Raw genomic sequence first — 14,185 nt, 5'->3', positions numbered from 1 at the left:
TTTTGCTTGAAGAAATGTCCTTTTCCGTTTTGATTAGTCTATTGAACTAGATAATCATTTTTGCATTTTCTGTTTTCATCTTTCCTCTTCATATTAAATAGATCAATGAGGTTCTTTCTAGTTTTGATTGGTCGATTAAACTAGATAATCCTTCAATCATTTTCTGTCTTGATCTTTACCTTTTGTGTTAAGAACATCGACGAAGTCATATAGTTTGTGTTGAGTACTTGGTAGGAGTATTTTATGTTCCCTCTCTTAAAATTTTCTAAATGAGATTATTGGACTCTAGTTCATGTTTCCTTCATTTTTAGTTTTCTTTGTTCAGTTCATTTCTGTTTATTGGACAATTTACATAGAGGAATTGAATTGAGGGTTGGAGGGTGAGGGAATAAAGTGTTGGAGGGTGGTGGAATTAAGGTGTGTGTGTGAGGGGGTGGGGGGAGGGAGGGTTTAATTAAAGATTAATGTCTGTAATTGAGATTATGGGAGGCTGAAGTATTTTAGATCGATTATGGCATGTGAAAGATTAATGTTTTATGTTTATTTTCTATGTATATTGTTCATGTGTGTTAAATTGTTACATTATTTGGTTTATTCACTTGTTCATTGTTTGGTAGGAAGTATTTTAGATCCATTATGGCATGTGAAAGATTAGTATCACTCACTTGTGGATTGTTTGGTAGAAAGTTTCGTGGGATGACGGGGTGAATTGATCATTTAAGTGTAAATAAATTGTACTAAATATTGAGGTGTATATCTAAAATATTGAGGTGAATTAATTGATCGCTTGTGGATTGTTTAGTATGAAGTTTTGTGAGATGACGGATGAATTGATCGTTTAAGTGTAAATAAATTTTACTAAATATCGAGGTGTATCTCTAAAATATATGGTTTTGGTTAAGTAGTTTTCCACATCTTTCCTAATAATTTTCTTTTTTAAGAAAATTGGTCTCCTCTTTCCATGTCATATTGCCACCGACTTAATTCAATTGGCACAAGTGTATAAATTTAATTAATGTGAAGGGGAGGGTGATGCAATATAAAATTTTAGGTAAGTATTATATATAAATTTATCTAACATTTTAGGAAAATTTTCAATATAACAAAACACTAAAATATTTATAGCTTGTGTAACAAAATTAAAAAGTCTACAAAGCTGACCATTTTTTTAAAATATTTCAGGTTTTTCTTTCCTTTCCATCTTCTTTCTTCTCTTTTTTCTTATGAACTTTTTTTTTCTTTTCTATCCTTTTTTTCTCTTCTTCTACAATTTTTTTTAAATTTCAAATTGTTATTTAGTCCAAGATCGTGTACCAAATATAAAAAAATCTATTTTTCTTTTATTTTTTTTAAACTGCTATTTGGTTGTTCAACATTGTATACCAAATATAAAAGATCTTGGTAAACGATATTAAACAAAAATCGTTGGATATTGGTATACGTTTAGATTTGGCTATAATCAAACCTAACAAATATAAAATATCTTTGAAAAAATCATTGTGATATTGTCACACGATCGTTTAGATTTGTTAATCTAAATGATCCACTAGTACAAAAGTGGTCTACGACGACAGTTATTTACTGTCGTAAATGAATTTCGCGACAATTATTTTCAGTCATAGAAGCGGGAGTCATGGAAAGTCCTTCGACGACAGTGTTCCAAAACTGTCGCAATAGGTTATTTTATGACATGAAATAAATGTCGTTAATCAACATTCAACGACTTCAAATAACTGTCATATTCTATTTTATGACAGTTAATAACTATCATCATTTCTTTATTAACGACGGTTAAATAAATGTCACGAATTCATTTATTGTGACATTTATTAATTGTCATGAATATGTTATTCGCGACAGTTTTTTTTTTAAAAAATGTCATTGTTTAGTTATTGACAACATTTTTTTCCAGTCAACGATTGTGCAATTGTGACAGTTTTTCGATAACATTAAATGTCATTGTTTTGCTATTGACGACATTTTTTTGCAGTCAAATATATTGCAATCGTGACAGTTTTTTTTGAAAAAAAATTGTCATTGTTTATCTATTGACGACATGTTATTCCTGTCACATATAGAGCAATTGTGACAATTTATTTTGTTAAATAACTGTCATCGTTCTCCAATTTACAACAAGTAATAACTATCACAAATTCGTTTATTACGTCATTTATTTCCTGTTGCACATTTCTTAATTTACTATAGTTTTTTCCTGTTCTCCATGCAGCTCCACCATTACACGAACCATTTGAATGACAATAATGTAGCTGAGAATGACAAATTTGAATTTATACAAGTTTCACACCAATGTACAAAAAAATAGCCAATACTTTAATATATATACACTATAATACGATTTATAATATTTGTACATCTTAATACAAGTTTCAATAATCCACATGTACGGAATTCTAGCCCTTAATCAAAAAATATTTTAAATAGCATTAGAATACATCTAACAAGATTTTCTGCAGAAGCATAAACGACCAACCAAGAATGTTCGTCTCTGAAAATGTTTTTTGAAAGAAAACTCATGAAGTTGTCGACTCCAGTTGAACCTACAAAGACAACATGAATATAAGTATCCATACACATACGTACAGTCAATGAATAACTAAATCAATGTCTCAACAAAATACAGAACACAAACAAGAACTTCAACACTTGATTCCATGAAATGAAAAGAAGCACGTGAGGACTACATTAGGCAAACACAACAAATAACAAGTTGAAAAATGGAAGAAAAAACCTGTGGATTTAAAGTTGCCTTGGAAAGATGGGTAGTTTTGGGTGATTCCTTTGCGTTGCATGAAGATAAATGGACTTCTCTGCTTGGTCTTGATCTTTTGTTGGTATATTTTCTAAATTTCTTTATAAGGGTATATTCAAGAGATGATATGCTTAGTTTTGTTTTAGAATTGGCTTATCAAAGATAGTCGGTTGAAGTGGAAATAATAGTTTTTAAGCAAATCATGTATTGTGAAGTGATGCAGAGTTCTAGTGTGTTACTCAAGTAGTAGGATCAGCAATTTTGGGTGTGTTGTGAAGTGTGTTGTGATGGAATACCAGATTTTGTTGTGTTGTGTTGTGAACTTTTTTAGCAATTCATAGATGATGGAATACCATATTTTGGAAGACCAGGCAAGTGATGGAATGCCTTTGAAGGGTCTATCTGCTACTCTTTCTCTCCAGAATACACATACCAAAAACATACCCCCTCTCACTCTCCCCTTCTCTATTCATTTTACTACCCCACTCATGGTGGTCCCTCTTCATATTCTGCAAACATGTTTTTCTGTTTTCATTGTGTATTGGGTCTTGTATTTAGTTTTCATTTTGGGTGTGTTGGGAAATAATAGGCTTTCGTGAATGGAAGCTAATTTAGGGTCAAGACATGTTTGCAAGCTCTGTAATAAGAGTTTTGCTTGTGGGAGATCTTTCCCTTGGGAATATGAGTTCTCACTTGACCCTTAATATAGCTCATAATGATAAGAAACAAATGGTCACTGCAAGAAGAAGTGGAAGAACCAGATTATCATATTACAGATGTCGAACATAATATGGTAATGGATATCAAATCTGATAATGAAAATGAAGTTCCTAAGAAGAAGAGAAAGAGATCAAGGAGAAGAAGAACGTCCAACCAAATGGCCACTGCAAATTGAACAACTTCTTGGGTTGTTCCTAGTCCTTAGAACAAAAAACCTACGACAATACATGTACGACAATTTGTAATCCTTAGAGTTAAACAGTTTGTATTAGGCAATCATCGCAAATAAAGATGAACTATGAATAATCATGTACCAATTCTCTCAAATTATTAAAATGAATAGGAAGATTACAACAACTACTCAGGTTCACGAACAAAAAAAGTGCTACAGGGAATGAAGGGTTCATGTGAAAACATACATGTATCGACGTACCATTCATTGTTGGTTTGCGGCAATGTAGGTCTATAGCGTCTTACTTGAATGCAGTGCCCAACATTATCCCATGTGTATGACAAAGTTGCCCATATTTTGGAAGACTGCAGTACTGAATTACAAAAACCAATTAGACAGCACAATGCAAAAACATACATCTCTAATCCCCAATCCATATATTAAACATTCAAAGCTAGTGAACCAAGGACACAAGCAAATAATCACCTTCGGCAGTTATTTGATTGCAAGAAGATTCATGTCCCAATGCAGTATGGCACCAAATAACAAAATTCCATGAGCCAGTCACATATATATCGAACTCTTCCTAAGAAACAAATAAGCAAACACACATTCATATCCACTTACTTAAAAGCAAGTCACATATACTTAGATGTGATAAAATAACCATTCACTTACCCCTTTCATGCTTAAGTCTTTTCAAAACAATGTGCTTAACATTTTCTTGTGTGTCGTTCGGGTTTAACAAAATTATATTAACAAAAAATCCCCACAAAATACTTCAAAAAATGTTGTTTCCTAATCTGGTGCTAAGCACGATGTACGTGCTTAGAAAGGAACTCCGCCAATTCCGATCTAACTTCATCGATTTCATCTTGAGAGTACGTAGGAGGTAAATTTTTCATCTGTAAATAATAAAGTGGTTAAGAATTATTTTCATTCCAAACAATGACATAAAGTGGTTTTAAAACTCTAATACTTACAACAACTACAATCGAAGTACTCCTCGCATAAATTATGTCCCGCATGAATCGCATAACATAGTACCTGCATTCTACCACCCCATTTTGTTTGGGACACTGGATGTAGAATACAAAAAATACGTGTGAAACGTTTAAATTAATAACTTATTTACGACTACCCTACTGGTCAATGCCACATACCTTAACAACCTTCCAATTTGGTTTTTTCTTCTTTGATCAATTGAATGACCTACCACATAATATAAGATTGTTACATAATTAAAATAGTTGCACACATAATAAAGACATTAACGACAATAATATGACCTACATTTGAAGCACTTCACTCATGTCTCCGTCAATCCGATTCTTCAACGGGTCAATCCAATATGCAGCACCCTTTGTAGGATTAACAACGACCAATGTCCAGTGATTGCTAAGAACACATTTCCACCATTATAAATTAATATTTTAATAGTGAATTCAAATCGTGAATGTTAATGAAAATGTCATTATCATGCGCTTACCCAGAGTTGTATGGGAACAATACTACTTGGTCATACTCGGCTCCGAGAAGTCGAGCATTCAACAACTGCGCACGCGATTGTTTGTAACTCGAGTAACTTACAGATCTGGCATCCATGAACTTGAACAAGCTTGAACTTCGTCCTTGTACCATAATTGTGTGAAGTAGTCTCCTCTCCACATATTGGACAAGCCTTATATCCTTTCACACTAGAATCGCATAGATTACCGTATGCTGGAAAATCGTTGATGGTCCATAATAAGACAGCCCGCAGTGTGAAATATTCTTCCTTATATGCATCGAAACAACGAACTCCATCCGTCCATATCATTTGTAGATCATCAATTAAAGGTGCTAAGTACGTATTGATATCGTAGCCCGGTTGCTTTGGACCTGATATTAACATTGTCAGCATCAAATGTTTTCTTCTCATACACAGCCATGGTGGAAGGTGGTATATTGTAGTGATGATGGGCCAACAACTGTACGTCGTCGACATATCTCCAAATGGGTTAATTCCATCAGTAGACAAACCCAAACGGAGATTTCTCTGTTCTGACCCAAAGGTTGGCCACATGTGGTCTATCAACCTCCATGATGGAGTGTCAGCCGGGTGTCTCAAAATACCATCAACTTGTCTATCTATCGCATGCCAACGCAAGTTCTTAGCATTTTCAAATCTCTTGAACATTCTTATAAATCTTGGAATTATTGGAAAGTACCACATCTGCTTAGCAGCCACACCACTTTGTTCCTTTTTTGAGTTCTTAGCGATCTTTCACCTTGACAAACCATACTTAGGGCACTTGGTCAACTTTTCATATTCTTTTCTGTACAAGCAACAATCATTAGGGCATGCATCAATCTTTTGGTAACTCAGTCCTAGGGCACCAAATGTTTTCTTCGCTTCGTACAAAGAACATGGAATTTCATTCTTATCAGGTAATAGATCACTTGTTATGGACAGTAATTCAGAGAAGCTAGTATTCGTCCAACCATACCTAACCTTCAGGTTATACAATCTCACGAGGGCTGATAACTTTGTGAATTTCTTACATCCTGGGTATAAGGGTTTCTTCGCGTCATCAAACATAGTGTCGAAGGTATTTGATGCATTACAAGATTGTTCCTGAACAGATTGAACCATATTAATTGTATTAAATAAATCATCGTTTTCATCAGTTTCGTCTACTGTATTTTCCATCGTGTTGGCAACGTTATCTGAGTTCAATTCTTCACCATGCCAGAACCATACCTTGTAACTCTTATCAATTCCATTGGCATACAAATGATACCGAACTGTTGAGACATCCTTAAGTAAACGATTGCCGCAATTCAAACATGGACATCTAATTGAATTAAGACCTCTGGCATGACTCAACCCAAATTTAATGAACCTTTCGACTCCTAAATCATATTCTCTTGACATCCTATTTTGGGTCATCCATGACTTGTCCATTGTGTAGAGGTCTAAGTTGGCCTCGAATAAACCTGATTACAAAAGAGATTATAGGCAACAACTTTTAAAACTCAAACTTTCAAAACGGTAGATAATCCTCAAAGTACTTAATAATTTATTTCATACCATTTAGGAATTTTCTAGTTGTATTTGAAACGATTGTGGTAGGAAAAAGCGTCACAGATAGACACACAAAAGTATATTTTCCAAAATAGATAATCAACATCAAAATTATATATACTAAAGAAAATATTGTAACTATATATACGAAGAAAATATCGTAATCAACATCAAACTTAGTCCTAACAGCTGGTTTTCAGCTTAGTCTTAAAAGTATACTAAAGAATACTTGATAACTCCAATGATCCTCTTAATTTGAAAACCAAATACATGAGCGGTATTGTTCAACTTTTCAATCCACCCATAATTTCTCACATCTATATATCAGAGTTCATCAAATTCTTATCTAAATATGATGCTGATTTGTGTCTCCTAATGAAAGATCAAACTTTTGAATTTATAACAAAAATGTGCTATATGAAAAGAAATGCCCAAAATCAAATGTTCCTCGTAAACAATCATTGAGAAAGAAACATTATACTTAAGATTGAGAGAAACAAATCCACCTACTAACACTCAAATACCATGAAACATTCTCCTAAGACTTGAGTCAATTCAGACCTCCTCTATTGGATTTTGTCGACTTTGACAGTTTTAAAGACTTTCGTCCCTATTAAACGAATCACTCGAATGCCATGATGAAAACTAATGAAATTTGTTACATTAATTTGAAAGGTTGTCTCATTACCACATTAGTGATGGAACCATCTTGAAGGAAACTTCTGGACTAGGTTCAACAACCCCCAATTAGCATAAAACATTTGTTCTTTCAAGTTTTACACTCAATTGAAGGACAATTTCCTTTACAAACATGATGAATGATGAAGGGAATTAGTTGACAAATAATTATAACAATAGTTTGTCTTTAGTTAGTTGATTAGGGTAGGTTTGTATAAGTAGTTTAGCTTACATTGTACAAGTAATTAGACCAATTTTAGATTGTACCACAGTACACTGCCAGAAATTAAAATTGAAGAGAAATTAACAGTTAGAAAACAGAAATTGGGCATAACTCAAATTCACAAAATAATCTCATGTACTTGCAAGAACGAATTAAGGTCATAAAACAGAAATTCAACAATTAATGACTGAAATTGGGAAAAACTGAAACTCACAAAACAATCCAATGGAGACAAAGAAGAACTTCATAGAGAGAGAGAGAGAGAGAAAGAGATAAGGAAGAGAAGCTTACCGGCGGAGGGGTGACGACCGACGCCCACGATTTGAAGCTTTAGGTTGATTGCAGAGGTTTGGAGAAGACGGGGGTGGTGGCGACGGGTTGGTGAAGGAGGTTTGGACGGACGGGCAGGAGGGGGTGGTGGTGGCGACGGGACTTAAGATGACCGGAATTGGGAGAAACGCGAACGGAAGGAATGGGGGAAATTTTGGGCACAATGCGATTGCGAACGGACGGACGGGCGGGAGGGGGTGCTATTAGGGCACACGGATGGGAGGAAGAAATTGGGGAAATTAGGGCACGTGGATGGGAGGAAGAAATTGGGGAAATTTTTGGGGAATTTGGGTTTTTTTTAAAATACAAATATGTAATTTTAATTTTTTAAATATAAAATAATAAATTTTTTAATGGTAACATTCTATGACATTAAATAATTGTCGCGGAAAGTGTTTTCCGAAAAATTCCGTCTTTTCCCGCCAAAAACGCGAAATTTTCTATTTTGTGACAGTTTTTTATTTTCCCATTCATTTTTTGAGATATATAACTGTCATAGTAGACAGGTTTTCTTCTAGTGATCGTGTACTAAAGAATCTTGAAAAAAAATCCTTTAGATTTGGATATACGATTGTGAGCCAAATCTAAACGACTATGTACCAAAGAATCTTGAATAAAAATTGTTTAGATTTAGATAGCTAAATTTAAACGATCGTCTAACCAAATCTAAACGACTCCAAATCTAAACATTCGACAAATCTAAACGATCATGTACTAAATAATCTTTAAAAACATATTTTAGATTTAGATAGCCAAACCTAAACAATTTTGTACCAAATATATTACGTGCGGAAATGGCAAATGAATAGCGTGTTGACGAGGACATTTTTTGTATTTCTCATATGGGTATGTGACGAGGACATTTTTTGTATTTCTCATTATGGGTCTGTGAGCTTTTTCATTATGGATTTATGAGTTTTTTCTATTTTCGAAATTGTTTTATATTGTAATATTTTGACGTTTTGTTATTTTCTATCATGAAAATACTTATTGTGACCGTTTTTTAAAACTGTCATCTCGTCTTTCCATGACAAGCGATTCTATGACAATAAATAACAGTCATTGTCACAGATTTTATTTACGATAACGGTCGTCGTACACCATTTTTCTTATAGTTGTGACTACCATACCTGCGGCATAATCAAAGAAGAACGTCCTGACATACTCCTTCACTTTATAATAAACTAATCTAAACTACTTTAATTTTGTTTGAAACAAACTAAACAAAACTCTAATACATAAAAGTCACCAAAACAAACATGAGTACTTGGTGAAAAGAGTTCAATTTGGTTCGATATCAATTCAAAGACACAAGTAGAAAATCGTAAGCATTAGAAGCTAAACTACAACTTGAATGAATTTTGAAAGGTTTCAAGGATAATTTCCATTGAAGTTCACAAAAAAGAAAAAAAAAACTCAAACGGTTGTTGATCCATATTGGAACAAGCTTAAACCTATGAATTTAAAGCGTTTAAGGTGTGTAACGAATATTTGGGAGTGGGTAAAAGCCAATCCTGAAAAGGATGAGGAAAAATCTCTGTACACTAATTAACATCAGTCAAGATCTCCGTAACAACCGATTTTGATCAGGAGATAGTAAGGACGAGACATTCTTAAGCCAACCAACCATACATAACAAAATAAATCCAAACTAAAGATACCCACCAAATGGTGTCGAAACTCCCCTAATTGGTAGGTTCAACTATTCCAGCTACCAAACGATGGTACCAGTGACGACGGTGAGGACGGCAACCGACGTACAAATAACAGAAGAGGGGGTGGGGGAGATCAAGAAGATGAATGACAACTTACCTGGACGGTGGAGTGCGGCAGACGGCGGTCAAGGCATAGATGTACGGTCCAGCGGTTTAAGAGTTTGAAAACTACGGTTGGATTGGAGAAGAAAATAAACGAAGATTAAAAGGTTTCTTAGGGTTTCCTTTTTTTTTTAATCTCATGTTTCATTTTAAAATTAATCTTACAAAAATCGTAAAAAATGAACCTTTTACAGAATATTTACACAAAAATAAGGGTAAAAAATGATGAACTTAATATGATTGAAACTCTATATAGACGTCCTATATCAAAAATTTTCTATATATATACGGCTTGAAAATAATTAACTTCATTCAGATACTCAAACTTCATATTTATTGCATAAGTCTAACTTTACAAGCATCACATTAGTACGTAAATTATTTATTTCATTTACGGGTCACGTATTTTACTAACAAATTTACCATATTATAAAGATTAGCTGCATTTTTCTGACTAAATTTGAATCAACAATAGTAAACAAACACAGATGAATTAAAAATGGAATGATTATTATGAAACTAACCTATGCACCTGGACAGGAATGGCAGCTGAGCAACACCAGGGAGTATAATAGTTAGTCCTGTGGGAACGAGATTGGGCTGATTAGATTTGATACTATTAAAATTATTGTAAATAGATGGTGGTTGTCTACTTACAGCCTTCTTTAATTTCCCATTGATTGCAACCTTCCGTTTACTTTTATATTCAAACTTAGACAGAATAAAGGTCAAAATTTAAAACTCAAACCTAACACGTTCATAAATCAATAAAAACACGGTTTGTGTATGCATTTATTTCATTTGTTTTTATTGTTGTTGTTATTATTATTATATATGTATGACTTCTACGAATTTAATTAAATACCATGAAATAATCACACTGAAACCTAACGTATCAAACTTGCTAAGACTTTTGTTTAATAATAGTCATTTATGGTGTGCTTAATTCACTGCTATAGCTGTAATAGTTTAGAATTGGAAAGTTGAGCATATTATCTAGCTTATACTTTTCAAACACTTATAAATAATCAAAGTACGGTTGATGTAAATTTGGGTTATAGAAAATGTAGTAATTGTGTTGGAGAGCAACTTTTGAAAATAAAATGAAGCGCATAAAATATCTTTAAGAATTGTAGAGAGGTTCTTGCAAAAATAGAAAAAAAAGACTTTATAATAATATGGTCCATTTCATTGCCTTTTCTAAATTTCAAAATTAACAAATTTAAAAACCGATAACCCTATGATTACCGTTTGATAGCCGTCTAATATCACTAATTTTATCATATTCGCAATATGTAAAAAAGATGGGTGTTATGAACCGTTAATGTAATTTTTGAATTGTAAATATAGAAGGTGTTTTATGGATAAGAAAACTCACTTTAACTTTTCAAGGCTGCCTTGAAAGGTAGATTTATTATCTTGGAGAAGAAAGATTGTTTGGAAGACGAGAAAAAAGAAAAAATTGTAGTGAGGTATGTCAAAAAACCATTAATGGCTAGGTCGATATATGGCAAAAGACGCAAAGCAATTAGCTACAGATGGAGGGGAAGAAGTAATCATGTTTTGTTGGGATTCCATGCTTTATTATATAATGATGTTTAGAAAGTTTTCCTTATATCCCTTTCAAATTTGGAATCTCTTTTGTTTTTCTATTCAGAAACCACACACTTATGGTTGGATTCGAGACGATAGGGATGTTCCAGAATAGAGGATCAATCTGGATCAGTCGTCACTCAGTGTAATCACTAAGCTTTTTTTGGTCTAGTCGAGGCAAGCTAGCTAGTTACAAAGGCCCACTTGGCCTTGGCCTCAGCCTCGACAATCAAGATGGACACTCTACTACAAAAATAGCATCACTTGATAATTTTTTCCAATCAAGTCTTTGTTTACTTGACATTTTTAAATACGTCAAATAATTCGATGTCAAGAATAAAAGAATTATTTTTGACTGGGTATATGCGCCAAGATGAAATTTACTTGACATGTTATATATTTGAGATCAATTGACATGTTTTACATGTCAAGTAAGGTGACATTCTTCACATTTATTATTGGTCAAGAATATTTAACACTTATTATCTATCAAATACATTTTTTTTCCTAACACTAAAAAGTTGACAACTTAGGTAATACTTGACACATTTTGCGTGTCAAGAGCTTTTTTTTTTCAAAAGAAAAATTATACAATTTGAAATATCCATATAATTATATTGCACCTATTTTGAAGTTCAACAATGCCACACAACATAACTAACTGAGACAACACATAAGTAAAGCGCCTTTAAGGTTTCCATCAATCTTGCTAAACTACACATTAATTGAGAACTATTTAAGTTTCTTGAATTAGCTTAAGCTTTCTGTCAAATAACTAACACATATTGCATATATATCCTTGAACACACATACAGTTGGTCATTACATACTTATGTGTGGTTTACGACAACTCAAAAGCAACATCTTCAAAAATCTACCATATGAGCAGATTGTTCTACCTCTTGTCAGCAAATCATGCGTCGGCCAAAGTACTACACCGACGTCATCTCGTTCCTATGTCGTCATTACCTTTTACGATGCATCATTTACGACGTCCGTGCCGACATGCGACTCTACGTCAACGAAGCCTTTGCCGACGCACAATGGCTTTTTTGCGACACACAGCTACGTCGGCAAGGCCCTAATTTCTTTGTTGTGTACATATCTAATATCTACTCCAGTTGTTGTTCGAAGTGTGTCAAGATAATAGATTGTCTTGTTGAATGCGTTAATAGCTGGATGTGCCTAATGACTACATAGAATACAAGCAGATTGTTTTCATTGTTAATGCAATAAATTTTAATAAATTGATTAGTCGAATATTACTTACCATAGATAATTAAAAGGAGCCATAACAATTTGGTTTTGTTGTGAAGTCATTAGTCTCCTGCATAGGTTGCAAGCTCTAACTTTCTGGGTGTTGTGTCCAACAGATATAAGAGACGGGTCAACAAATATGTAAATTGAAAGAGCACTTACTTAACGGATACCATTTGGCACAAAAAAAAGTATATCATTCGCCAAAGACACCCACAAGATAACGTTTTCAATATTCCAACAAAGTCTGCATAAAACCGTGAAAATACTAAAACTTTAATTAATATGTGTGCATGAACTCTTCAGTTGTTTCATTTACTTTCCATCTATCAATTTCATACCATTGAAGAAAAATAAAGACAAATATACAAAAGTACAACATTGTAGCTTCTTCAAAGCTAACAAATTAAACCATCAATCATAACAAGCTTGGGAATACCATTAAGGGAGTAGATGAAGGGTACAAATAAAACAACACATTATATTTTCTCAATGTAAAGATGGGAATACCATGGCTATGGATGAAAATTTTATCTTGAAACAAATGCAATCATGATATTTTTCGAGAGATGAAGAAATCCACAATGAAAAGAGAACAAACATCAAGTCCTATTATATATATTAGTGATATTGTTAAGTTTCGTTAGTTTTTTATACTATAATGAAAATGCATGTCAATGTATCCTCCCGAATATGTTAGAGTTTGATTTATAATGTGAGATGAAATGATGTTGCAAAGATTTCAACAAGGAAACACAAAAAGAAAGAAAAAATAGTTTGAAATTGTCAACCCAATTACAAAGAGAGTAAAATATACCTTTTTCTTTTCCTTTGAGTTACATAAAATCTCCTTCCCTTAATGAACCATTGCCCTTCAAAACAAACATCTTCATCTCTGTTTCAACAATTCCTAAACCCAAAATAAAGAGGAGAGAAAGAGAATGAGCAAAAAAGAGAAAAACAATTCTTCATCTCTTCACTCCTTTCTTCCTCCAATTCCTTATTTAAAATCCCTTTCTTCAATTCAAATCACACACATTCAAAAATTGCATCATATAAAAAAAAAAAAAAATTTAAAAAATCAGTACATAGCATATCTTTTTTTAATATTGTGAATATGACAAGTAAGTACATAGAATATCTTTTTTTAATATTGTGAATATGACAAGTAATTAATAATATCAGACAGCTATCAGGTGATTATCAAATGACTATTAGAGTGCTAACGGAGGGTTATTCGCTTTTGCAATTTAGAAAATGTAGTGACATGAGTCTTATTATCTTTTTTTTTTCCTTTTGCTATTTTTGCAAAAGCCAAAAAAATTTACATGAATTTTTTCCGTTCCCCAGGTTATACCCTAAAATAGAGACATTTACTTGTGAAGCAAAGTGAATATATACAAACTCTATACTTTTCTCCGGTGCCAACTGACCTTCCCATTTAGGAAATGTGCACAAATTCTCATCAACAAAACACAAATAAAAACCCATCAACATAAAACAAATAAAAATCCATAAACACAAAACAAGAATATACATTATCAAATAAAACCAAACA

At 33.1% G+C, this 14,185-nt stretch overlaps 1 long non-coding RNA gene across 3 annotated transcripts; it reads right to left on the bottom strand.

Annotated features, from left to right (window-relative positions):
* Positions 1 to 2,310: 2,310 nt before the first annotated feature.
* Positions 2,311 to 10,431, bottom strand: LOC116404160. 3 transcript variants are annotated; one of them, XR_004217102.1, is made up of 11 exons: positions 10,302 to 10,431; positions 7,922 to 9,843; positions 5,152 to 6,641; positions 4,956 to 5,060; positions 4,826 to 4,874; positions 4,646 to 4,741; positions 4,341 to 4,567; positions 4,149 to 4,248; positions 3,924 to 4,035; positions 2,750 to 3,705; positions 2,311 to 2,558 (listed from the first exon to the last, which is right to left on the bottom strand). It is a non-coding gene; the product is annotated as an uncharacterized LOC116404160 (long non-coding RNA). The 3 variants fall into 3 exon arrangements; XR_004217100.1 differs by lacking the exon at positions 2,750 to 3,705 and having other exon boundaries at positions 3,910 to 4,035; XR_004217101.1 differs by lacking the exon at positions 2,750 to 3,705.
* Between the last annotated feature and the right edge of the window lie 3,754 nt (positions 10,432 to 14,185).

This window comes from Cucumis sativus, chromosome 5 (assembly GCF_000004075.3).
Source record: "Cucumis sativus cultivar 9930 chromosome 5, Cucumber_9930_V3, whole genome shotgun sequence".
Classification (NCBI taxonomy): domain Eukaryota; kingdom Viridiplantae; phylum Streptophyta; class Magnoliopsida; order Cucurbitales; family Cucurbitaceae; genus Cucumis; species Cucumis sativus.
Note: the sequence above shows the minus strand (reverse complement) of the source record. Positions and strands in the feature narration are given on the sequence as shown.